The sequence below is a fragment of the Piliocolobus tephrosceles genome, chromosome 5 (genome assembly GCF_002776525.5).
Source record: "Piliocolobus tephrosceles isolate RC106 chromosome 5, ASM277652v3, whole genome shotgun sequence".
Lineage (NCBI taxonomy): Eukaryota > Metazoa > Chordata > Mammalia > Primates > Cercopithecidae > Piliocolobus > Piliocolobus tephrosceles.
This window is the reverse complement of record NC_045438.1, coordinates 16,768,685-16,795,232: the sequence shown is the minus strand read 5'-3', so window position 1 is coordinate 16,795,232 and position 26,548 is coordinate 16,768,685. Positions and strand designations below refer to the sequence as shown.

General features: G+C 36.6%; 1 protein-coding gene across 12 annotated transcripts in view; it reads left to right on the top strand.

The window, feature by feature from the left end:
- Positions 1-26,548, top strand: part of PDE10A (phosphodiesterase 10A) — a 333,920-nt gene that overhangs the window by 163,877 nt on the left and 143,495 nt on the right. The window contains exon 1 of one of the 12 annotated variants that reach the window (XM_023223607.1): positions 11,772-12,124. The exons of the other annotated variants lie outside the window; for them this stretch is intronic. The gene's annotated coding sequence lies outside the window, so the exon portion shown is untranslated. Of the gene's footprint in view, positions 1-11,771; positions 12,125-26,548 lie in introns of those variants that run through there. 12 annotated transcript variants of the gene reach the window in all.

The window sequence follows — 26,548 nt, the reverse complement described above, 5'->3', positions numbered from 1 at the left end:
CCACTGGTCACTGCTTGGAAAGAGTCTAGTGGAATGTAAAACCAAGCAGGTTTACATACTGAAACAGGCTTATAGTAATTAAACATCTTTCCACAACAAACACTGGCTTCCAGATCACGGTACTGGTGAATTTTGTTAAATATTGAAAAAGAATAATGCCAATCCATCACATACTCTTTCAGAAAACAGAGAAGAAGGAAAAGCATTTCAACTTCTGTGAGTCTTGTATTAACCTCACATCAAAGCCAACTAAGATGTCAGAAGAAAAGTACAGATAAATGTTGTTCATGAACATAAATGCAGTAATGCTTTTAAAAAATTAGCAAACCAATGTCAGTAATATGTAAAAAAGATGATACAATATGGCCAAGTGGGATTTCTATCAGAAATACAAAGTTGATTTACTATTACTAAATCAGTTAATGTAATAGAACCTACTAGTAAAATTACAAAATAAAAATTCACGTTAAAAATTCTCAGCAAAGTAGAAGGACACTTGTTAACTTGAGCAATAAGGCAAAAGAAAAAGGACCCAGATGTGATAGGAGGAACTAAAACTGTCTTATATTTTTTACAAAGGACAACATCCTTTATGGAGAACATTCAAAACACTTCACAAAAAAGGATACATGGTCAGCGTGCAAAACTAAATAGTATTTCTGCATAAAAATGAACAATCTGAAAGAAATTAAAATTCACAGTAGTGTCAAAAAATAAAATATGAAGACATTTAGCAGAAGTGCAAAATTTGTAAACTGAAAACTATGAAACATTGCTGAAAGAAATTAAAGAAAATCTAAATGAATGACTCTTTATGAATTGTCTGGATAACAATTGTCCCCAAATTGATCTATAATTTCAGTGAAGTCCTTATCAAAATCCCTGCAGGTCTTTTTATAGACATTGATTAACTGACTGTAAAATGCATATGGAAATGCAAAGGATCTAGAAGAGTCATAATAATATGTTAAAATGAAGTTCAATATGGAGGAACTGTATCACATGATTAAAAAATTACCATACAAACACTGTATGTTAGTTTGGTACTGCTGCAAAGATAGGCATACAAATCAATGAAACAGAATTGAGAGTCCAGAAATAAATCTGTACACGGTCAACTCATTTTCAACAAAGATACCAAAACAATTGATTTTTGGAAAGGATAGTTGGTAGGGAACAATTATATATTCACACATTATATAAACACCAATAACTGTAAAGACTCAATACCCTTCTGTCATATCATAAGCTACATTAATTTAATATGAATCATATGCATTATTATAAGAGCTAAATTCTCAAATTTCTCAGAAAACAGTATGGTCTTTGATGGGGTAAAGTTCTTATGTGTGCCACCAAAAACACAGTTCATAAAATTTTAAAAAACAGTAAATTGCAGTTCACTAAGAACTTGTATCCAGAATATATAAAGGATTCTTAAACAAAATAATAAGAATGCCCATTTTAAAAAAAAAGTCAACAGATCTGAATATGAATGATCCCAAACAGGATATATAAATGGCCAATAAAGGATGCTTAACTCATTAGTTATTATGGAAATGCAATGAGATAGTACCCTGTACTCATTAAAATAAGTATAAGAAAACAGACAATAACTGATGTTGGTGAGCATGTGGTGAAATGGTAATCATTACACATTACTTTTGGGATAGTAAGATGGTACAAGTATTTCAGAAAACAGTGTCGTTTTCTTAAAAGGTATACTTAACATACAACTGATGAGTTTTCCTCTTGAGAATCTACCTAAGGGAGAGGAAAACATGCCTGCATCAAGAAATGTGTATGAATCTTCATAGCAGCATTATTCAGTATAGCTACAAATTGGAAACAATTCAAATGTCTGTCAACTGGCGAATAAATGATACATTGATACAATGGGATACTATTACAAGCCCCATCAGACTAACAATGGATTTCTCAGCAGAAGAGCAAGGTAATAGGCAAAGAGAGAATAGGATGATATATTCAAAGTGCTGATTTTTTTTTTAAATCTGTCGGCCAAAGCTACTATTATTTTATTACTATTAAAAAATAATATTTTATTACTATTATTACTATTGTCAGCAAAATTATCTTTCACAAATGAAGGAGAAATAATGTCTTTCAAAGACAAGCAAAAGCTGAGGGCATTCATCATTCCTAGGCCAGTCCTACAATAAATGTTAAAGGAGGTCCTAAACTGGAAGCACAGATGACATTTACTATCATAAAAACATATAAAAGGACAAAACTCACTGGTAGAGCAAATACAGAAATCAGAAAGAGAAAGGTCTCAAATGGAACCACTACAGAAAACCACCAAACCACAATGACAAACAATAAGAGAAAAGCAAGGAACAAAGAATATACAAACAACCGGAAAACAACAATATGACAATAACAAGTTCTGATAGCAATAATAACTTTGAATGTGAATAGATAAATTCTCTGTTGAAAAGATATAGACTGGCTGAATGGAAAAAATAAAAGATACAACTATATGCTGCCTGCAAGACATGCACTTCACCTGTAAAGACACACATCGACTGAAACTAAAGGAATGGAAAAAGATACTCAATTCAAATAGAAACCAAAAGCTGGCAGGGGCAGCTATACTTACATCAGGTAAAACAGACTTTAAGTAAAAAACCATAAAGAAAGACAAATAAGATCATATAAAGAGATCAGTTCATCGAGAGGACATAATTCTATTTATGCACGCAACACGGGAGCACCTTTATGAATTTTGTATTCATAAAGCTAATATTACTAGATCTAAAGAGAGAGATGCACTCCAATACAATGAGAGTGGGGAATTTCAACATCCCCCTGTCAGCAGTCAGCATTAGACAGATCCTCTAGGAAGAAAATCACCAAATAATCATTATATTTAAAGTGGTTTTTAGATCAGCTGGAGCTAAGGTTGACAGAGCATTTTATCTGACAATTGCAGAATACACATTCTTCTCATCAGCACATGGAACAGTCTTCAGGATATACCACATGTTAGGCCACAAAACAATTCTCAATAAATTTTAAAAATTTTGAAATTAAGTGTCTTCTCAGACTACAATAAAACTTGAAATCAATTTTAAAAAAAGAGAAACTTTAGAAACTATACAAATGCATGAAAATTAAGATACTCCCGAATAACCATTGGGGTCAATGAAGAAATTAATATGAAAATCAAAGTATTTCTCGAAACAAATGAAAATGCAAACACAACACACCAAAACCTGTGGTATACAACAAAAGCAGTACTAACAGGAAAGACAATAGCAACAAACACCTATATCAAAAAAGTAGAAAGAGTTCAAATAAACAATCTAATGATACACTGCAAGGAACTAGAAAAGCAAGAATAAATTAAATCCAATATTAATAGAATGAAAGAAATAAATATCACCAGAGACCTAGGTGAAAAACTAAAAAACTATAAGACTAAAAATAACTAAAAGGATCAATGAAACAAAATTTTGGGTTTTGGAAAAGTTTAAAAAAAAATGATAAACCATTAGCTAGACTAAGAGAGAAGACCCAAAGAAACAAAATCATAAATGAAAATGGAGACATTACAGCTGATACCACAGAAATACAAAAGATCATCAGAAACTATTATGCACAACTCTACACCAACAAACTGGAAAACCTAGAGGAAATGGATAAATTCCAGGCCACATGCATTCTACCAAGATTGAATCAGGAAGAAATAGAAAACCTGAACTGACCAATAACTATAGCAAGATTGAATCAGAAATGAAATGTCTCCCAATAAAGAAAACCTCATGACCCAGTGGATTCACTGTTGAATTCTGCCAAACATAATGGACTAATACCAATCCTCCTCACACTATTCCAAGAAATTGAAGAGGAGGGAATTCTCCCCAACTCATTCTACAAGGCCAGCATTACCCTGATACCCAAGCCAGACAAGGACACAACAAAACAAGAAAACTACAGGCCAGTATCTCTATCTCTGATACACATAGATGCAAAAATCCTCAACGAATTACTAGCAAACTAAACTTAACAGCACATCAGAAAGTGGAATTTATACTAGGGATGCAAGGATGGTTTAAGATATGCAAACCAGTGTACATGATACATCACATCAGTTGAATGAAGAACAAAAACCATATGATCATCTCACTTAATAAAATTCAGCAAACTAGTCAGAGAAGGAACGTATTTCAAAATCATAGAAAACATATGCCAGACCCACAGCTAATATCATACTGAATGTGGGAAAGCTGAAAGCATTTCCTCTAAGATCTGGAACAAGACAAGGCTGCCCACTTTCACCACTCCTGTTCAACATACTACTGAACGTCTTAGCCAGAGAGCATCAAGCAAGAGAAAGAAATAAAAGGCATCCAAGTTGGAAAAGACAAAGTCAGGTTGTCCCTCTTTGGTGATGACATGCTCTTTATATTTAGAAAAACCAGAAGACACCAGCAGAAAACTTGTAGAGCTAATAAGCAAATATGGTATAGTTGCAGGGTACAAAATCAACAACAAGTCAGCAGTGTTTTGTTTATTTATTTATTTTTTATTTTTATTTTTTTTGAGATGGACTCTTGCTCTGTCGCCCAGGCTGGAGTGCAGTGGTGCAATCTCGGCTCACTGCAAGCTCCGCCTCCCAGGTTCATGCCATTGTCCTGCCTCAGCCTCTCCAGTAGCTGGGACTACAGGCCCCCACCACCATGCCCGGCTAATTTTTTGTATTTTTAGTAGAGATGGGGTTTCACTGTGTTAGCCAGGATGGTCTCAATCTCCTGACCTTGTGATCCACCTGCCTCGGCCTCCCAAAGTGCTGGGATTACAGGCGTGAACCACCGCGCCCGGCCAAGTCAGCAGTGTTTTATACACCAATAATGAAATAGCTGAAGAAGAAATCAAGAAGCCAATCCCATTTACAATAGCTATAAAAAATTAAATATAATACCTAAGAATAAATTTAACCAAGGAGGTAAAAGATCTCTATAAGGAAAACTACAAAACCCTGAAAGAAAGAAATTGAAGAGGATAGAGGATACAAACAAATGGAAAGATATTCCATGCTCATAGATCAAAAGAATTAATATAATTAAAATAAGAATGTTGTCCAAAGCATTATACGGATTCAGTGCAATCCTTATCAAAGTACCAATGTCATTTTTCACAAAAATAAAAAAAAAATCCTAAAATTTGTATGGAACCAAAAAATAGCCAAAGGAATCCTGAGCAAAAAGAACAACACCGGAGGCATCACACTCCCTGCCTTTATATTTTATTACAAGGCGATTACAATCCAGACAGCATGGTATTGGTATAAAAATAGACAAACTGTACAATGGAACAAAATAAAGAACTCAGAAATAATTTCACATATTTATAGCCAACTGATTTCCGACAAAGGTTCCGAGGACATATGTTGGGGAAAGGACAACCCTCTTCAATAAATGGTGCTGGGAAAATGGGATATCCATATGCAGAAGAATAAAGCAGCCAGAAGAAAGGACTCGAAATATTACAAACACATAGAAATGATAAATACTCGTGGTTATGGATAGCCCAAGTACCCTGACTCGATTATGACACATTCTATGTGGGTAAAAAAATGCTTACATGTACCTCATAAATGTTGAAAATAATATGTATCAATAAAAGAAAGCAATAAAAATAGTGAAGTATGAATATATGCTTTGACATGGATGAACCTGAGTGAATTTGTGCCAAGTGGAAGAAACCAGATGTAATTGACTATACATTATGTGATTCTGTTTATATGAAATGCCCAGAAAAAAATCAGTCTATGAAGATGGGAACCACGTCGATGACTGTTGAGATCTCTATGGGGTCAGGGGTTTAATGTAAATGGTTATGAGGGAACTTTCTTTGATGAGGATGGAAGTGTTTTAAAACTGGACTATTATGATAGCTTCACAATTGTATAAACATACTAACACTGAATTCTGTATACTTACAGTTGGTGAACTTTATGGTATATAAATTAATCCTCGGTCAACCTGTTGATGAGAAAAAGCAGTGAAGTATCACTGCATACCTCTTGCAGTGGCTAAAATTAAACCCAGTTACTATCCCAAGGGTTGTCAAGGATGTGGAGGCCCTGGACTTTTCAAACATTGATTGAGAGAATGTAAAATGCTATCACCCGTTTGGAGAATAGCTTGGCAGTTTCTTCAAAGTTATGTAGACACTGAGCATATGAGCCCCATTCATTCTCTCTGCGGTATTTACTGAAGATAAATGAAAGCCTGTGTTGTTGTGGAAAACTGATACAGGAATAAAACTGGAAATAACTCAGGTCCACCAAGAGATGAATGGATAAACTGTGGTATATTCATGCAATGGAATGCTACTCTTCAATAAAAAGGATAAATTATTGATACAGGCAACAGTGTGGATGAATCTCAAAACAGTTACACTGAGTGAAGGAGACCAGACAGAAAAGAGGACTGTACTATGCTACTCTATTTATACAACACTCTAGGCAATGCAGGGTAATATACAGTGACAGAAAACAGATCGGTGGTTGCTTGGGATGGCAATTGGCAGGGATTCTAATGGATCTGTGGAAACTTTTGGGGGTGATTTATGTGTTATTTCAGTTGTGGCAGTGGTTTCACATGTGTATGTGAACTTTGCAACCTTTTAACTTTAAATACGTGCATGTCACTTTGTCAAGTATACATTCATAAATTTTTTTTTGAAAATACAAGTAATGGCCTTTTAAAATACTACTTTTCAGTTTCGGAACAGTCTTGTTTCTTCTGGGCTTTGGGTAGAAATATTCCTTGAAGTATATCCGCATAAGTTGAAATTCAAGTGGTTTGTTTTAATTAATGTACTTTTGGTTTTTGAGGTGGTTTATTTGAAGTTTTGTATCACCTCAGAATTTGCTGATAAGACTTTAAAATATGTGTAGGATTTTCAAAGCCTTTTTCTAAGAGACTAAAAAATTAAAATATTTGTATTACCCCGAAAGTCCCCAAAACAATAGGGCCCATCAGTAGAACTTGATAGTTCCCAAGAAGTGTGTAGTTAAGTGTTCAGTTGAAAAATGAAGTGGAAAGGGAAAAGAAAAGGGGGAGCTAAAAATCATTCAGTTGTGATTATGTGATTTTTTGAGCCATTCAAGTTAGTGATAGGGATCTGGACAAATCCAGCAGGAGATAGGCTGAAACTCTGATGATCGTAGAACTTCTGGAAGAAACTTGCTGGACTTGGGGTTTGTGTAGTTGGACTGTGGGTTGTCTGTCTTCCAGGTGGAACATGACAGCGGGAGTCTCATGACGAGCGCATGCAAGGGGAAAAGGAGCATTAATTTACATGTACTGTGTTAGCTTATTTAATCCTCACAACAGAACTAAGGGGTAGGAAGTCTAGCAAGTTTGTCCTTTGGTTTCTAAAGCACTTCCTCCTTGTACTGTGTTACTGTATAGTCAGTCTGCTCCAAGCTGAACTCTAGCTAGCTTTGACTGCAGGAACAAAGTGAGTAGAACCTCTTCTTCTTGGAATAACTTCTACCCAAACCGAGAGCCTTGTAAGTGTTACTACCCAACATGGCTGAGCCCTAACCAAGCATGTTGGGATATAGGACAAAATTTCAACTCCAGCATGAAACACAAGTACAAGGTAGGGAAACAGAGATAAAAATCTAGTTGTAAGGCAGCAGGTTGGCAGGTAGTTTCAGCCAACCAAACTCTTTCCAGGGATCACCAAATGATCCGTTTGAGTAGCATAAATTCTAAACATCAATTGTTAAATGGGTGAAGACTGCTCAATGCCTCCTGAGCTGATGATTACTGATTAGAAGGAAAACAGGCTGAGCTTCCAGGACAAAAACATCAGAGAATGCAATGGAAAGTAGGGCTAAGAGATAAGTCTTTGATTATTATGGCAGTATTTCAAGTGTACTAGAATGAACCAGAGAAACCAATGTGTTATTTATAGCTGGTGTGAGTAAAAATACTCTACAAATAAAAAGCTGTGAATACATGGAATCATTTTATAATTTTTTTGAATGACAGGTAAGGCACATGGCCTTACTTTAGCTTAAAATCCTTGAAACCAAGTGTCAAGGCAAAGCCTATTAGTACCAGAAGTTTTAGGGAGATTGTGTACCTTTCAATCAAAGATACATTCTCAAGAACAATTTTTCTTTTCACCATATCAGACATGGCACTGTTACGTGGAAATAGTATGTTGGATGTGCCCACAAATGCTTATTTAGCCAATATTACTGTTCATCTGTACTTATTTTCTATTATACACTGTGTAAAATCTCCTCTATAGAAAAGTAACCTCTGTTGGTAACTTTCTTCTTTTAGGAGAATATTCAATGTTTTTAAAGTAGGGAGAATATTGAATATATATGTGCCAAAATATTTATCACAACATTGCTTACAGAGATAGAATACTGAAATCAACCTAAATGTCCATCTAAAGGGAAATATTGGATAAATTGTGATATATTTATTGTATGAAATGTTATACATATATTCAAAAAATTGAGTTGGAACTCTATGGTCTAGAAAGGAATGTGAAATTCTAAGTGACAAAATTAATCTGCAATATAACATTATAGTACAGTGCCATTTCAGTGGGGGGGGAAAAAAACAACAAAAGTACTTATATAGTTATGTTAATATGGGAATGGAAAAAAGTGGGAAAAGACATTCCCCAAGAGGAACACTGGCTGCCAGTGGCTACCATGAGTGGAGGCAGTGTAGACTTAGAAAATACAATTGAAAAATAAAAGAAGTAGTAGTATTTTTTTCACTACATATTTGGTATTGTTTTATTGTTTATATTTTTATGTGTGTTACTTTTAGAATATTTGAAGAATTTTATGGTTTTTTTCCTTAGAATTCAGAATTTAAAATGCTTTGTGTACTGACCAGCTTTTCAGTGCAACCAATTTATGACCTGATCATGGTGAAATCAAACTGGAGTTCATGTGATCCTTCTGAGATTATATATAAGATTTTTTTTTTTTTTTTTTTTTTTTTGAGACGGAGTCTTGCTCTGTCGCCCAGGCTGGAGTGCAGTGGCCGGATCTCAGCTCACTGCAAGCTCCACCTCCCAGGTTCACGCCATTCTCCTGCCTCAGCCTCCCAAGTAGCTGGGACTACAGGTGCCCGCCATCTCGCCCGGCTAGTTTTTTGTATTTTTTAGTAGAGACGGGGTTTCTCCGTGTTAGCCAGGATGGTCTCGATCTCCTGACCTCGTGATCCACCCGTCTCGGCCTCCCAAAGTGCTGGGATTACAGGCTTGAGCAACCACGCCCGGCCTATATGTAAGATTTTTAAAATGTATATTGTTTTCTCTGAGAGAAGGTCTATGGCTTTGCCTCAAAAGAATTTAGGCCCCCAAAATAGTTTTGGGCAGTTTTAACTATAATAAGACAACAGACATATTTAATTATACCAAGTTTTAATATGTTGGAGACCACTGACCGATTAACTTTGTACTGTCAGTTCAACTCATTTGTATGCAAAACTCAGGCAAAGCTTATAGTAACCTAGCTGCATATTTATTTGAACTTCTTTTAAAAGTATCATATTAGTAATATTTTGACTCTCATCATCATTTTATTTGAAAGTTGAATCAGTGTATATTTAATCACAAAATGGCACACAGTGGTTGGCTTATTGTATGTTTGGATGTTTCTTGTTATAAGAAATGTGAGTAGTTATATATTTATTGATTTAACTTTTAAAGAAGAAAATTTGTAAATATATTTGAGCCATTTTAAACTGGAGTCTTTTGAATTTGTGAGGCAATGGATTTTTTATTATTTGTTGGCTTTATCATGAGATGTTTCATAATTTATAACATTTAAAGTAAATTTTTACTAATAAAACACTTATCTTTGGGTTTGGTTATAGGTAATAGAAAACAATGGAAGTTAGAAAGAAACACATTAAGTGACTTAAAAATCATTAGAAGGACTCGAGGGATCATCTCTAGGCAGAGCTACGAAGAGAAGCTTTCAGGCCCCAAAATTTCATATCATTGACTGTGACTGCTGAAGTTGCTCCTTGTCTGTAGGAAGCCCAGGCGACAGGAATCTGGTGGCTGTGGATTGATACTCCTCAGGAAAGTGGGAACCGCAGGCCCTGCTTTCTTCCCACTTAACTCAGTTCTGTATTCAGTGTCACCTTAGTAATAGTACCTGATAAGATGCTAGGAAATCTGAAAATGTAGTTTTTAGCTTTCCAGCCTAAGCGGAACAAAAGGGAGCTCCCAGAGGAGGTTGGAATTTATGTTAAGCCAATTATGATATCTGCCACCGTATTTCTTTTAATCTATTTAATATATGAGGTTTCCACATAAAGTCTTACTTGGAAATAAAAGCTAGTCCTATTGAGAAACATTTGAAAAGTCAGTTGCAAAATTTAAATCACAGTGTTCAGTACCAAAAGCTTTAGATTTTCTGATAGTAAATGAATGACTAGCTCTAAGCACATTGACTTGAACCCCAAGAAGCTGTTGTTGTGGCTACAGCTGTGCTGGAGAACCGTAGTGAGTCTTAGAGACCTCAGCATATTGGGCCAGTGAGTCTTGGAGACCTCAGCATATTGGGCCAGGATCATGCTAGAGATGAAGAATGTTCAGTCATTTATCTAAGTTAATGATGCTGTAATTTATTTTTAAACCATTCTGAATATTTAATGCTGTCATGGTTTTTTTTTTATAGTTTTAATAAATCTATGCTATATTTTATATAGCATAGATTTATTATATACATTAAATACACATATGTATTTAATATATGTATTTAATGTATTTAATATATGTATTTAATAAATCTATAATATAGTTTAAATAAATCATCATAATACTGAACTCTAATGCGTTTTACTTTAACCACATGACCTCTTTTCTCTCTTTAGTGGTTATCTTCTCAAATTTTCCAAAATGATATTCTAAAAAAGTTTTTCCTCCTTAGGCTATAATTGTTTTACCTATGTCTACTTGGTAGGATTCTAGAATTATTCCCTGTCATCAGTTTTACAGATTTTTAGAGAGCCACAAGTAGCAGTGCTTTTGAATTATACAGCCTTTTCTGCAAATAAATGTTTAATTCACTTTTGTAATTGATTCTAATTAACAGATGCTAAAAAAAGAATTTTATGACAATAATTTTGGCTTTCTTTGTGGAAATACAGTAGCAAGATTGACTTGGGTATGCAAAATAACATAATTTTATTACCTGATCTTATTCTGCTTTTGGGTTATATTTCCCACTGTTAGTGGAAAACCATCTTATCCATAAAGATCTTTCAGTTACTTATTTTTTTTTTGCATTAAGTTCATTTCTTTTGGATACTTGGTCTTTTAGATACTTAGTCTTGGGTAAATATCTAAAACTAGGATTTCAGAAAGTACCAAACTATTTTCCAGAGTTGGTTGGTCTAAGAGTTCCTGTCTTTAATGGCTTCTTTCTAACTTTTCTTTGTTCCAGTGAACAGGTGGATATATTGGGAAACTTAGGGAGCATCATAGTAGTGAAGAAAAGGAGGCTTTGGCTTTTCAAGGTTGATTCTCTGGGTTCTTATTGAATCTAGTGCCAAGTTTCCCAGGCCTGTTATTTCTTGATTGGGCAGAGACCTGTGGCTGTCCTTGCCCAACAGGCCTCTGCATGAACTCTTGTTCTTCCTGCTGGCCCCTTAAGTTTTGCTGAAAACTCCTTATTGCCAGAACAACTCCATCGTTCCCTGTGCAGACTGCATTGGTTTGCTTGCCATCCAGCCCCCCGCATTCTTCCATGTGGATGTTGATGCTGTGCAGAATAATTCGAGGTGGTTTTAAGGGGAAGGAATAATATTAGTCACGTTGAGAAGTTCTTAGTAAATGTGGAGGAATAACCTTGAGGTTGTTTGTGGCTGTGAAAAGAATTTTAGGGGATGAAGGACACGTGAACATCTCTCCTGCTGCTGCCCTCAGCTGGTGTTGAAGCTTGGGTCCAGGAGCACACCCTAGACAAGATGGGATCTTGAATGGAAACCCAAGCCAAGAGTGGAAGAAAGAAATCATGGGACTTGCTTCACATCGAGTTCAAGCTTAAGGAGAAGACATACTTTTCTTGTTTCTTTGTTTAATCAGCTTTATAGACGTATAATTTACTTACAATAAATCTGATCAAGTATATAGTTTAATGAATTTTGATGAATGTGTACTATCCTGTAACCACCATCCCAATCAACGTTTCTTCCATCTCAGAAAGTCCCCGTATACCTGTCTGCAGGTAATGTTCCCTCGTACACCCTACAACACCCTACACCCTCCTTTAGTTCCTGGCAACCTCTGATCGCCTTTTATCATTATAGTTTGTAGAATTTCATGTAAAGACACTCAGTAGTGTGAAGCCATTTGCGTCTGCTTTCTCTTACTTAGCATGATGGTTGTGAGATTTGCAGAGGTGGTTGTGTGTATCAGTACATTCTTCATTTTCGTGGTTCTGTAGTATCCCATTGTTCAGATACGCCACACGTTTAACAATGTACTGTAAAATCCCATTGCTTCACGTTCTTTTAATTTTCTCCATTCTAACGGGTACTTGGTGATATCTCTTTTTATTATAATTTGGATTTTCCTAATAACTAAAAATGTTAAACATTTTAATGAGTTTTTTCATTTCTATATCCTCATTTGTGAAGAATCTATTCAAATATTTTGCTGCTTTGTAAATTTGAGTCTTCATTCTCTTAGTATTGAGTTGGAAGAGAACTTTATGTATTTTAGTTATAGGTCTTTTGCCAGATACATATTTTGAAAATACTTTCTCCCAGTCTGTGGCTTTTATTTTCTTAACAGTGTCTCTTGAAGAGCCAAAGTTTTTAAATTTGATAAAGTCTGTTTTATCAATTTTTTCTTTGATGATTTGTGTATTTTGTGTCTACTGTAGGAAATCATTGCCTAACTCAATATATTCTCCTATTTTCTTATATACATTTTACAGTTTTCACCCTTATATGTTCATCTATTTATTTCCCGTTAATCTTTATATATCATGTGAGGTAAGGGTTAAGGTTAATTTGTTTATGAATATCCATTTCTTCCAGCACCATTTGTTGAAAAAGCTTATCCTGTTTTCATTGAATCACTTTGGTATCTTTGCCTAAATTCACATATATACATATGTCTATTTCTACATTCTGTTTCGGTTCATTGATTTGCATGTCTCTCATTATGTCAGTACCAGACTGTTTTGTTTAATGTAGCTGTGTAGGAAGTCTTGGAATGTAGCATAACTTCTGCAACTTATTTATTTTCAAAAAATGAATTGCTCATCTGGGTCATTTACATTACCATATACATTTTACAGATACCTTGTCAAGTTTGACAGAAAGCCTGTTGAGATTTTGAATTGCCTGTATTTACTCTACAGATCAAGTTGGGGAAAATTGATAACAGTTCTGATCCTTGAACAGGGTATACTTAACTGTTTATTTAGGATTTGAAGTTCTCTTACCATGCATTTTGTGACCTTACTAAACTCACATATTCATTCTAGTAGTTTTTTGTAGATTCCTCAGGACTTTTTTTTTTTTTTTTGTATTTTTAGTAGAGAGAGGGTTTCACCATGTTAGCCAGGATGGTCTCAATCTCCTGAACTCGTGATCCGCCTGCCTTGGCCTCCCAAAGTGCTGCGATTACAGGCGTGAGCCACCGCACCCGGCCTCATCAGGACTTTTTACCTAGGTGATCATGCCATCTCGGAATAGTTTTTTTTTTTTTTCCTTTTTAATCTATGTTGGATACATAATACCTATTATATATAATGTTAAATATATGTAATTTGTATGTATGTGTGTGTATGTATATATGGATTTTCAAATTTTACTGAAAAGGATAGTGGTGAGAATACTGAATAATGTTGAATATAATTTGCATATTCAGCATGGTAGAAATACAGTTATATATTGTCGAATAGGAGTGTGGAGAGCAGATGCTCTTGCCTTGTTCTCCATCTTGGTAGGAAAGCATTTAATCTTACACCATTAGGTGTGATGCTACCTGTAGATTTTTTATAGATTCCTTTACCATGTTAAGGAAATCTCCTTAAATTTTAGTTTGCTATGAGCTTTTATCCTAAATGAACATTGACTTTTTTTTTTCCTATGTGTTTAAATCACTAGGATCAGTGTCTTGCATTGCCTTGTGTTCAGTGTCTAAAAACTTTCTTTTCACGTATTTTCTTCTGATTTTCTAAAGTTGTTTATTACTAGAAGGCAATTTCTGTAGCAGTTAATCCTTCATAAGCAAAAGTGGAACATTGTTTTTAATACTATATATAGTTAGTTTTCTTTCAGCATATGGATAAAATTGCCTTTTATAAAAGTATAAAGTTTTGTCACTTATTTCAAACTATAGACAAAGGGAAATGAATCTTCATTGATCATTGCTGTAAGCTGCTAATAGTTTTAAATTAGGTAAAATGTCTTAATACAGAATTGTCTACGAGGGATAATTGCCTAACTGATACGAAGGAAATGTTGAAGAAGTTGGATTGTGTATTAACACACAATTCAGCCACATTGCTGAACATTGTAGACTATTCATTTTTTTTCCATTTCTAGTCTTTATTAGCTAGTATCTGTCTCAAGGGCTCTAAGCATTTGCCTGGCTTCTTATTTCTTTGAGTGGTATTGATAATAAATAAAATAAACATATGTCCAGTGTACATGTGTGTATTTTGTAGTATTTTGTAGTGAGGCTGCATTCCTTCTGGAGATGTAAGTGTACTTGAGGCAGGATCGTGCTTCACTGCCATGGGGTAAACAACCTCCTCCTCTGCTGCTTGTCCTTCTGGCTGCTGTTGGCCTGATCAGACTCTTCCCTTTGGCTGCTGTTGACCTGATCAGACTCTTCCCCTTGGCTTTTTTCGTATGTCTACCTTGTCAGATGGTCTGAAGCAGAGAGAGAACCACTCATTATCTTTACCTATCTGCGGACATTAAGAATTTTTTTTTTTTAATGCAAAGTACTCTGGTCTCATAATTTTCAGTGTTCACAGAAACCAAGAAGAGACTTAATATTATAAATTTATTCTATCTAATAATGTACATTTGATCTAATGTCAAATAAGTGGAATGAATGTGAAACTACTACCTGCAGATATAATAGAGCTGCTATTTTAATTTTTCCTTTGAACAGTTTTAGAAGAGGAGTTCTAAGATGTACAAATGAAGTTAGTAGTCATTAGAGTAATCGTGGACTCTGATAATAACAAAAACATTTTCAAAAGTAAGTTAATTGATTTGCAGACAGCTAGGAACTTTTACAGCACATGACCCAGCTTATTATTCAAAATGAGAAAATTTGGTCAACAACTTTAAACTTCATTCTGAGTTCTTAATGTTTATATTCCTTTTAGTGCCAGGATCTTATACTATGAACACTTTCCAGTTAGGATCTCTGCTGATAGAGTAATGTGTGATAGCCATATTTCATGGAATCTTGTACACCTCAGAGAATTGCTAGAATCTGAGGGGAACAATACATTCTGGGATTTTTTTTCCAACCTCAGAAAAGTACCAGGTCACACTTTGATGCTAAACCCTTACTGTTACTGATTTTTTTTTTTTTTTTTTTTTTTTTTTTGAGACAGGGTCTTACTCTGTCACCCAGTCTGGAGTATAGTAACAGGATCATGACTCCCTGCAGCCTTGAACTCCTGGGCTCAAGTGATCCTCCTGCCATAGCCTACCTCCTCAGCCACTTGAGTAGCCAGGACTACAGGCATATGCCACTGTGCCTGGCTATTTTTTAATTTTTGTAGACACGGGGTCTCATTATGTTGCTGCACCTGGTTTCGAACTCCTGATCTCAAGCTATCCTCCTACCCTAGTTCCCAAAGTGCTAGGATTACAGGTGTGATCCACAGTGCCTGACCTAAATTGTTATAAATACAGTAAGAAAGCTTTGGACTTCTCATTTCCCCACATCCTCAATACCAAATCAACATAATAAAAATGTTTCTAAAGAGGCACAAAACATTGTAAGAGTTTTAGGAAGGCTTAGTAAATTTTCATTCATAATTCTAAAGTCTCTTAGCTGTTTATACATAGCCACTTGACACTATGAATTTTGAGGTATTATTGAATATCCAAGTTAAGGCAGTGAATAATCCCTCAAATGTCAACAGAGTTTACGTTTACTTGTTTTTTCTGTCATGACCATAGATATGTTTATATATTTCTGCAGCTCTTAATGTATTGGTAGATATATTCAGATAACTATAAGAAAAAATTTCATGTCTTGGCCTCTCTGGGGTAGATTTTGCTGAGGTTTCTGATGGTGAAACCTTAAGGTTGGTTGCATTTGCTCATGGTCCTGATAGCATCTAGGTTCAAGTTACAGAATCAACACAGTTCTAGATCATTTAGAGATGACTAAGTTCTATGAAGTAAACTGTGGAAAAGAAGAGTAACATATATATTAATTACATGACTGTATTATGAGGACTTTCTTGAACTTTGCTTTTATGTCCTTGATAAGTGAAATCCAATTTACACGTGATCTTTTCTTTTAGATATGAGAGAAAACTATATCATCTTATGTAAATAGTAGTTATGCTAGTATATATATTGATATTTCTCATGTCTCTAAAATGAAATAAAAGGAAGGTACTTTACAAGTTGTTACATTTTCTATAGGAGAAGAACATCTGCAGTTCACACTGTGGCTTCTTAAGCCATCACTTTCCATTTCTGGAATTGGAAAGCTTCGTGTTAATGTCACTGATGGTGACGGTGATGGGATGGTGTCATTCTGTTTATATATAATTAAGTACAAAAGATTATACTACAACATTGTATGTCAGAAAATGTGATTACAAGTTATTAAAAATCATTACAATCTCTCAGAGAAGAAAATGATTGCTTTTCCTTTTTTTTTTGATATGGCTTGTGAACTTATATGTGACCCCCATTTTTTATTTCTGACGAAAAATATCACAAGTATGTAGTTCTTTATATCTTCCAACCATACAGTGATTTGTAGTTTATTTCACGTGTTGTCATCAGTAACTCTGCAAAGTAGCGGGTTTATTAGCGCAGATCAGTTAAAATGGTACTCCGGTTCTTGGTTACATGACTCATGTTCTTCCACAAATGCCTAGCTTTTGATGCTTAAAACATATGTAGTAAGAATGAAGATAAAACAAACTGATTTTGGAAACCATCTTTAATAGTTAGACAAAGAGATTTTAAACCTCTGGTCAAAGTAGCAATTTCTAGCATTTTAGCACTCTTTTCGTGACCAAATAAAAATGTTCTGTATGCAAAAACATTATTATCAATGTCTTAATCATCACAGAATCATTTTGGAATGATTTTATTTTTCAGTAATATAAAAGAAATATTAGATGTGGTCTCTTATTGTCAAGAAATTTATATTTAGTTAAGAAGTTAAGTCCTTCACGTGTGTCCAGCTATCAGTGGAAGGCAGAAGAGAGTTAATGTTAAGTTGAATGGACAGGAATAAAACAATTTATTGAGCATTCTCTCTGTGTCAGAATTATCCATATCTCATTTAATCCTAACATTATCCTAAATCATCTCATTTTAAAAACATAAGGTAGGCAAGTTTGGAAAGGTAAAGAAACCCATGTATGGTTGGGAAGTGAAGCTGAGATTTGAAAAAAGATCTATTAACTCCAAACCTGTCTTCCTTATTTCTGTCATATTCTGCTTTCCTAACAGGAAAAGAACATAGAAAAGTTCTGAGAGAAGAGAGATCAGTGGGCTTATTGCTCTTGAGAGGTCCTCTCAGACTAGAAGTTGAGCTGAGTCTTGAAGGACTTAGTATTTGGAAATAAGGGGCTCATCTTCTGTGGCAGGAGTATGGCAGGCACACTTGCGTCTCAACGTCTTTGTGCAGGCTGAGCCCTCTGCTTGGAGTTTTTTCCTGGGTGGCTGCTTTGTTTATTTTAGCTCACCTTCTCCAGGAGACTGCTGCAACCACACTTTTTTATACTGCATCTTGCTCCCTATCCTCTTCCCTCATTGCCTTCCGGATCCCCTTATCCTGGTCTGCATTCTCCCAACCAAACATTTCCAACCTGCTGTATGATGTAATTATTTATCAAGTTGATTGACAGTCACCTGCGTTTAGAATACAACTTCATGAAGACAAGGATTATTGTCTCTTTTTTATTCTCTAAGATATTGTAAACATAAAGAACTGTGACAGACAGTAAGTACTCAGTACATATTTGTTGGAAGATAAAAGGACTTTGAGTTAATAGTCAGCAAAACATATTTGAGAGTGTAGTGAAACCAGCCTTATTGGAGTGAAAAGAGCCTTATGTGTTGTGTATTCCAGTTGGATAAATAGAGCCAAACCAGATTAGAGCAAAGGAATTTATTATTTTGTAAGAACGAGAGTTTTCTACAAGATTTTATTTTAAATAACAATGTATTAATTTAATGATGTAAAAGTAATGTCCTTGTAACATTTTGTTGCATTTAAATGCTGTCTTGAGTGTTTTTAGTTTTACCTGGTAAAATTGACTTCATAGGGAAATTAGCTATCTTGCATATTTAAAAAGTCCCTAAGTAAGTCAGGCTTCAAGGTTGGCTGATTAATTTGGCTGGAAATGTCTCTGAAGACTCAATTTCTCATGTCTTTCCCCTCCCTCTTTTTCTCCTTCCCATCCCTTTCTCTCTCCCTTTCCCCTCCAACCCCTCTCCCTCTCTTCCCCCTTTCCCCTCCTGTCTTCCCTCTGTCTTCCTTGCTGTGTTGTTACTGATTTCAGGTTGATGCCCTTGTGATTATAACGTGGCTGCCACCACTGGCTAGGTCCGAAAAGCTTTCTTGTTTGTGGTTCTCTCAAAACCATGAAATTTAAGTCATTTTCTTCAGTCTGATTGGGCCAATGGAGACATTTATTCAGTGTCTGGCATGAAGTAGAACTTTTGGTAAATACTTGTGGACGAATTGTTAAGATTGCATAATTGTTAGAGATGCTAGAAATGGCTGGGGGAGGTTGAATGTGCTGCTTCAACTCCTAAGATACAGATGCATATAAAAAAGATAAATGGTTTATGAATGTTCATGGAAATACTTATCTCCCATAAAGAGAAGATAGGTGTGCTTCACTTAGAAATATTAAAATAACTGGCCAGGTGCGGTGGCTCACGCCTGTAATCCCAGCACTTTGGGAGGCCAAAGCGAGCGGATCACGAGGTCAGGAGATCGAGACCATCCTGGCTAATAATAACTGTAGCCTGAAAGGCAAATTGAGATGGATAGTGTTGAAGGATAGAGGTGCAGTGAAGTCAATCACAAAGGTTTCCATAGTACCAGTGTGTGACTTAGATTTATTTTCTCATCCTGTGGAATGAGCACGGAAAGCAGGCTTTGATGATTTTGGCCTTATAGTATAGTTTGAAGTTGAGTAATGTGATGCCTCCAGATTTGTTCTTTTTGCTTAGCCTTTCTTTGGCTATGTGGGCTCTTTTTTGTTCCATATGAATTTTAGGATTTTTTTTTTCTAGTTCTGTGAAGAATGATGGTGGTATTTTGATGGGAAGTGCATTGAATTTGTAGATTACTTTTGGCAGTCTGGTTATTTTCACAGTTTTGATTCTACCCATCCATGAGCATGGGATGTGTTTATATTGTCTATAATTTCTTTCAGCAGTGTTCTGTACTTTTCCATGTAGCAGTCTTTCACCTCCATGGTTAAGTATATTCCTAAGTATTTTATTTTTTTGCAGCTATTGTAAAAGGGGCTGAGTTCTTGATTTGATTTTCAGCTTGGTTGCTGTTGGTGTATAGCAGGGCTACTGATTTGTGTATATTATTTTTATATCCTGAAACTTTGCTGAATTCATTTACCAGTTTTAGGAGCTTTTTGGATGAGTCTTTAGGGTTTTCTAAGTATGTGATCATGTCATCATCAAACAGTGACAGTTTGACTTCTTCTTTACCAGTTTAGATGCCCTTTCTTTCTCTTGTTTGATTGCTCTGGCTAGGACTTCCAGTACTATGTTGAATAGAACTGGTGAAAGTGGGCATCCTTGTCTTGTTCCAGTTCTCAGAGGGAACGCTTTCAGTTATTCACATTCAATATAATGTTGGCTGTGGGTTTGTCATAGATGGCTTTTATTACCTTAAGTTATGTCCCTTCTATGTCAGTTTTGCTGAGGGTTTTAATCATAATGGGATGCTGTTTTGTCAAATAGTTTCTCTGCATCTATTGAGTTGATCGTGTGATTTTTGTTTTTGATTCTGTTTATGTGGTGTGTCACATTTATTGACTTGTGAATGCTAAACCGTCCCTGCATTCCTGGTATGAAACCCACTTGATCATGGAGGATTATCTTTTTAACATGCTGTTGGATTTGGTTAGCTAGGACTTTTGCATCTATGTTCACCAGGGATATTTGTCTATAGTTTTATTTTTTTTGGTTGTTAAGTTTTTTCCTGGGTTTGGTGTCAGGGTGATACTGGCTTCATAGAATGATTTAGGGAGGATTCCCTCTTTCTCTATCTTGTGGAATAGTGTCAACAGGATTGGTACCAATTCTTCTTTGAATGTCTGATAGAATTCAGCTGTGAATCCATTTGGTCCTGGACTTTTTTGTTGGTAACTTTTTAATTACCATTTCAATCTTGCTGCTTGTTATTAATCTGTTCAGAATTTCTATTTCTTCCTGGTTTAATCATGGAAGGTTGTATATTTCCAGGAATTTATCCATCTCCTCTAGGTTTTCTAGTTTATGCACATAAAGATGTTCACAGTAGCCCTGAATAATCTTTTGTATTTGTGTGGTGTTGTTTGTAATAGCTCATGTTTTGTTTCTTATTGAGCTTATTTGGATCTTCTCTCTTCTTTTCTTGGTTAATCTTGCTAATGGTCTCTCAATCCTATTTATCTTTTCAAATGACCACCTTTCTGTTTCATTTATCTTTGTATTTTTTTGTTTGTTTCAGTTCATTTAGTTCTGCTCTTATCTTGCTTATTTCTTTTCTTCTGCTGGGTTTGGGTTTGTTTTGTTCTTGTTTCTCTAGCTCCTTGAGGTGTGACCTTAGGCTGTCTACCTGTGCTCTTTCAGACTTCTTGATGTAGGCACTTAATGCTGTACACTTTTCTCTTAGTACCATTTTTTCTGTATCCTAGAGGTTTTGATAGATTGTGTCACTATTATAGTTTAGTTCAAACCCAATGATCATTCATTCATTCACAGGTTATTTAACTTCTATATATTTGTCTGATTTTGAGGGTTCCTTTTGAAGTTGATTTCCGATTTTATTCCACTGTGGTCTGAGAGAGTCCTTGCTATAATTTTGATTTTCTTAAATTTGCTGAGATTTGTTTGGTGGCCTATCTTACAGTCTGTCTTGGAGAATGTTCCATGTGCCGATGAATAGAGTGTATATTCTGCAGTTGTTGGGTAGGATGTTCTGTAAATATCTGTTAAGTCCATTTGTTGTAGGGTATGAGGTAAGTCCATTGTTTCTTTGTTGACTTTCTGTCTTGATGACCTGTTTAGTGCTGTCAGTGGAGTATTGAAGTTCACCACTATTATTGTGTTGCTATCTATCTCATTTCTTAGGTCTTTTATAAATTTGGGCACTCCAGTGTTAGGTGCCTATATTTTTTCTGTTGGACTAGTTATTTTATCACTATATAATGTCCCTCTTTGTCTTTCTTAACTGCTGTTGCTTTAAAGTTTGTCTTGTCTGATGTAAGAATAGCTACTCCTGCCACTCGCTTTTAGTGTCCATTTGCACGTAATATCTTTTTCCACCCCTTTACTTTAAGTTTATGTGAGTTCTTATGAGTCAGGTGAATCTCTTGAAGACAGCAGATATTTGGTTGGTGAATGTATTTTTAAATTTTTTAGAAACTGGATCTTGCTCTGTCCCCCAGTTCAGTGGTGTGATCTTGGCTCACTGCAGCCTCTACTTCCCAGGTTCAAGGAATTCTTATGCCTCGACCTCTCAAGTAGCTGAGATTACCGGTATATGCCACCACACCCAGCTAATTTTTGTATTTTTAGTAGACATGGGGTTTCCCCATGTTGGCCAGGCTGATCTTGAACTCCTGTCCTTAAATGATCCACCCGCCTCAGAGTCCCAAAGTGGCATGAACCACCATGTCCGGCCTTGGTTGGTGAATTCTTACCCATTCCGCCACTCTGTATCTTTTAAGTGGAGCATTTAGGCCATTTACATTCAATGTTAGTATTGAGATGTGAGGTACTATTGTATTCGCCCTGCTATTTATTGAATACCTTGGGTATTTTTCATTGTGTTGTTGTTTTATAGGTCCTGTGAGAATTAGGCTTTAGAGAGGTTCTATTTTGGTGTGTTTTGAGGATTTGTTTCAAGATTTAGAGTTTCTTTTATTAACAGCAGTTCTCATAGTGCTGGCTTGGTAGTGGCGAATTCTCTTGGCATTTGTTTGTCTGAAAAAGTCTTTATCTTTGCTTCGTTTTTGAAGCTTAGTTTCACTAGATACAAAATTCTTGGCGATAATTGTTTAGTTTGTTTAAGGAGGCTAAAGATAGAATCCCAATGCCTTATGGCCTGTAGAGTTTCTGCTGAGAAATCTGCTGTTAGTCTGACAAGTTTTTCTTTATAGGTTACCTGCTGCTTTTGCCTCACAACTCTTGTGATTGTTTCCTTCATCTTGACTCTAGATAATCTGATGACTATGTGCCTCAGCAGTGATCTTTTTGCGATGAATGTCTCAGGTGTTCTTTGACCTTCTTGTATTTGGATGTCTAGATCTCTAGCAAGGCTGGGGAAGTTTTCTTCAATTGTTCCCTCAAATATGTTTTCCAAACTTTTAGATTTATTTTCTTCCTCAGGAACACCAGTTATTCTTAGGTGCGGTTGTTTAACATAGTTTTAAATTTCTTGGAAGCTTTGTTCGTTTTTTAAATTCTTTTTTTCTTTGCAATTGTTAGATTGGGTTAATTTGAAAGTCTTGTCTTTGAGATCTGAAGTTCTTCTATTTGTTTGATTCTATTGCTGTGATTCTCCAGTGCATTTTGCAATTCTCTAAGTGTCTCCTTCATTTCCAGAAGTTGTTATTTTTTTTTTTTTTTTTTTTTTTTTTTTTTAGTTATGCTATCTATTTCACTGGAGATTTTTCCGTTGATATACTATGTCATTTTTTTGATTTCTTTAAGTTGGATTTCACCTTTCTCTGGTGCCTCCTTAATTAGCTTAATAGTTGACCTGAATTCTTTTTCTGGCAATTCAGAGATGATATCTTGCTTTAGCTCCATTGCTGGTGAGCTGGTGTGATCTTTTGGGGGTGTCAAAGAACCTTGCTTTGTCATATTACCAGAATTGTTTCTCTGGTTCCTTCTAATTTGGGTAGACTATGTCAGAGGGAAGGTCTGGGACTCAAGGGCTGCTGTTCAGATTCTTTTGTCCCATGGGGTGCTCCCTTGATGTGATTTTCTTCCCCTTCCCCTAGGAATGGGGCCTCCTGAGAGCCGAACTGCAACAATTGTTATTTCTCTTCTGGATCTAGCCACACAGCAGAACTACTGGGCTCCAGCTTGTCACTGGGGAGTCTCTGCAGAGAGTCCTGTGATGTGATCTGTCTTTAGGTCTTTCAGCTGTGGATACCAGCACCTGCTCCAGTGGAGGTAGCAGGGAGTGAAATGGACTCTGAGGGTCCTCGATTGTGTTTTTGTTTAGTGTGCTGGTTTTGTGTTGGTTCTTCTCCAGCCAAGAGATGGCACTGTCAATAGTGCATCAGCTGAGGTTGTATAGGGAGAAGACAAGCTTGCCCTAGGGTCGCCTTTGGGTAAATATTCATGCTTCTCCAGTAGTGGGCAGGGTGGGCTTTGACTTTGGCCACCAGGACAGGTAGAGAAAGACCATCAGGTGGAGGCAGGGTTAGGCATGTCTGATCTCAGACTCTCCTTGGGCAGGGCTTGCTGTGACTGCTGTAGGGGACAGGGGTGTGGTTCCTAGACCAATGGAGTTATGTTCCCAGAGGGCCTCTGCTGTCACATATAGGTCACCAGAAAAGTGGAGTAAAGCCGGCAGCCACAGGCCTCACCCAGCTCCCATGTGGCCCGCAGCCCAAAAGGCTGGACTCACACGCACCATGCCCCCCAACACACCGAGTTTATTTCCAGACAGCTAGTGAGCAGGGCTGAGAACTTAACCCCAGGGTACAAGCCTCCATCTGAGAAAGCAAGGGAACCCACAGTTCCTCCGCTGTCCCATGGAGCCTGCAGCTGCAGTCCACCTCCTACAAAGGGTCTGTGGATTCTCTAGGCTTGCCTGGGATGTTCCTGTGGTAGTTGTTGGAGCAAAAGTTCACGATGTAGGTTTACACAGGCTGCTCTGTCCACCCGAGTGGGAGCTGCAAGTTAGGCCTGCCTCCTATTCACCATTTTCCCAGATTTTGATTTAAAAAATACTTAAAATTAACTTCTTACCATGAAAGCTACACTATTAAGTTCTTGCTGTGAATAGTGTGCTTACTATGAAATCCCCTTAGCGCCTTTTTTTTCCTGTAGACTGTTCTTGCTAAGGCTTTTAAAAAGTATTAAAATGAGGTTTGGATCAAAGATGCTTTATCTTTCTCTAAAAATTAAATTTCTCTTTAACAAGCGTAGATATTTATTTTCTGTAATTATTTCATCTCTTCATTTCCTAATTTATTCATCCCACTGGAATGCAAGCTTATCGAGATCAGAGATAAGTTCCTGGCACTCAGTGGTCCCTCAGTAAGTATTTGTTGAATAAACACCTGTTTACAAAAACCCTATGCTGCATGAAAATTAGTCTCCTCTGGAACTTCTTTCTTTCTTTCTTTCTTTCTTTCTTTCTTTCTTTCTTTCTTTCTTTCTTTCTTTCTTTCTTTTTGCCAATTTGTTCCTCATCAGTCCCTCAAAATTTGGTATTCATGGCAATTTTCTTCTTTTCCATGTTCCTCTAATCTTTTATTTCAAAGAGAGCTTCATTGCTGATCTGAGTGTGTGCTGGAAGTGTACAGGGAAAAGGGAACATTCTACCCCTTGGGTTCTTAACCTGAAATTCCTGTACGATCTGCAATGAGTCATGAACTGCACGAGTGGGAAGGGGCCGTATTCCCTCTCTCTTACCTTGAAATGGTCTTTGGGCTGGGGGAGGATGATCTTTTTCAGTAACAATTTATTTTGTTAACTTATTTCACTTTGAACTTGTAAGGTGGCAGAAGTTAGGCACCTCGTCCAAAGTAATGTCACTAGTGACTGCAGATCTGGGCTTCATACCTTAGTCCATGCTCTAAACCAGCGTTTCCCAAACTTTTGGCACCAGGGACCAGTTTTGTGGAAGACAGTTGTTCCACAGACTGGTCGGAGGGGGTGGTTTCTGGATGATTCAAGCATGTTACATTTGTTGTGCGTTTTATTTATATTATTATTACATTGTATTATGTAATGAAATAATGATACAACTCACCATGATGTAGAATTGGTGGAAGCCCTGAGCTTGTTTTCCTGCAACTAGACAGTCCCATCTGGGGGTGATGGGAGACAGTGACACCTGAAGTGTGTCACTTATGTCCAGGCTACTGTGTAATCTTGTTGTGGTCGCTGTCACTGCAGAAAACCCTGCTTCACAAAGACAGGTTGTTGGACATGGAAGCAGACTCTTCAATGCTTTTGTGACAACCTCAGGATATTCCACCTGGACTTTCATCCAGAACATATGGAGATTTGAAGTTGTCTCAAACATATTTTTAAAGCCACTGTCATTTGCCATCTCAAGCAGCTGATCCTCTTCTAGCACAGACAGTCGATTCACCAGGCTTATTCACAAGTGGGTGTCGCGGATTCATTCCTTCCTGGTTCGGGGTTCTTTTGTGGTTGGGAAGTATCGCTCAAGCTCTTCTGAAAGCTGAGGTGGTGATCCTGCGTCAGCTGGGGGAAAGAAGGCCCTGGCTCTGTCTCTTTCACATTCTCTGCTAATGTTTGAAACATGTCAGAAATCCCAGTATTCCCTCGTCACCCCTGTAATTCCAGTTTGGTTTTGAATGCAGCCACTTTATCTGCTGACTTGAACACAGCTGTCATTCTCCCCTGAAGTGACAGATTGAGTTCGTTGAACAGGTTAAATAGGTCACACAAGTAAGCAAGTTTTGCAACCCATTTTATGTCACTGAAATGTGCTGCCAATGGTGGCTTTTTTTCTAAAAGAAATCTCTGGAGTGGTTTCAAAAACTCTGGCCAGAAATCTACCTTTAGAAAGCATTTCACTTCCGTGTATGAGAAGGTGTGTGTGTTCTGCGTCCATCTCCTCACAGAGCTGTGTGAACAGACGTGAGTTAAGGGCATGTACTTTAATGTGGTTGATAATTTTAATCACATTCTGCTAAACATTGTTAAGTTCACGTGACATTTTTCAGCTAGCCAGCATTTCCCTATGGATGACACAGTGCATAGACTAACATTCAGAAGCAACCTAAGGAGCTCCAGTGGCACAGTCGGTTAGTGCGTGGTGCTTATATACAGAAGCGACCTGTTTGACCTGAGTAGTGAAACCAGAAAGCCATCCAGTCATGGCA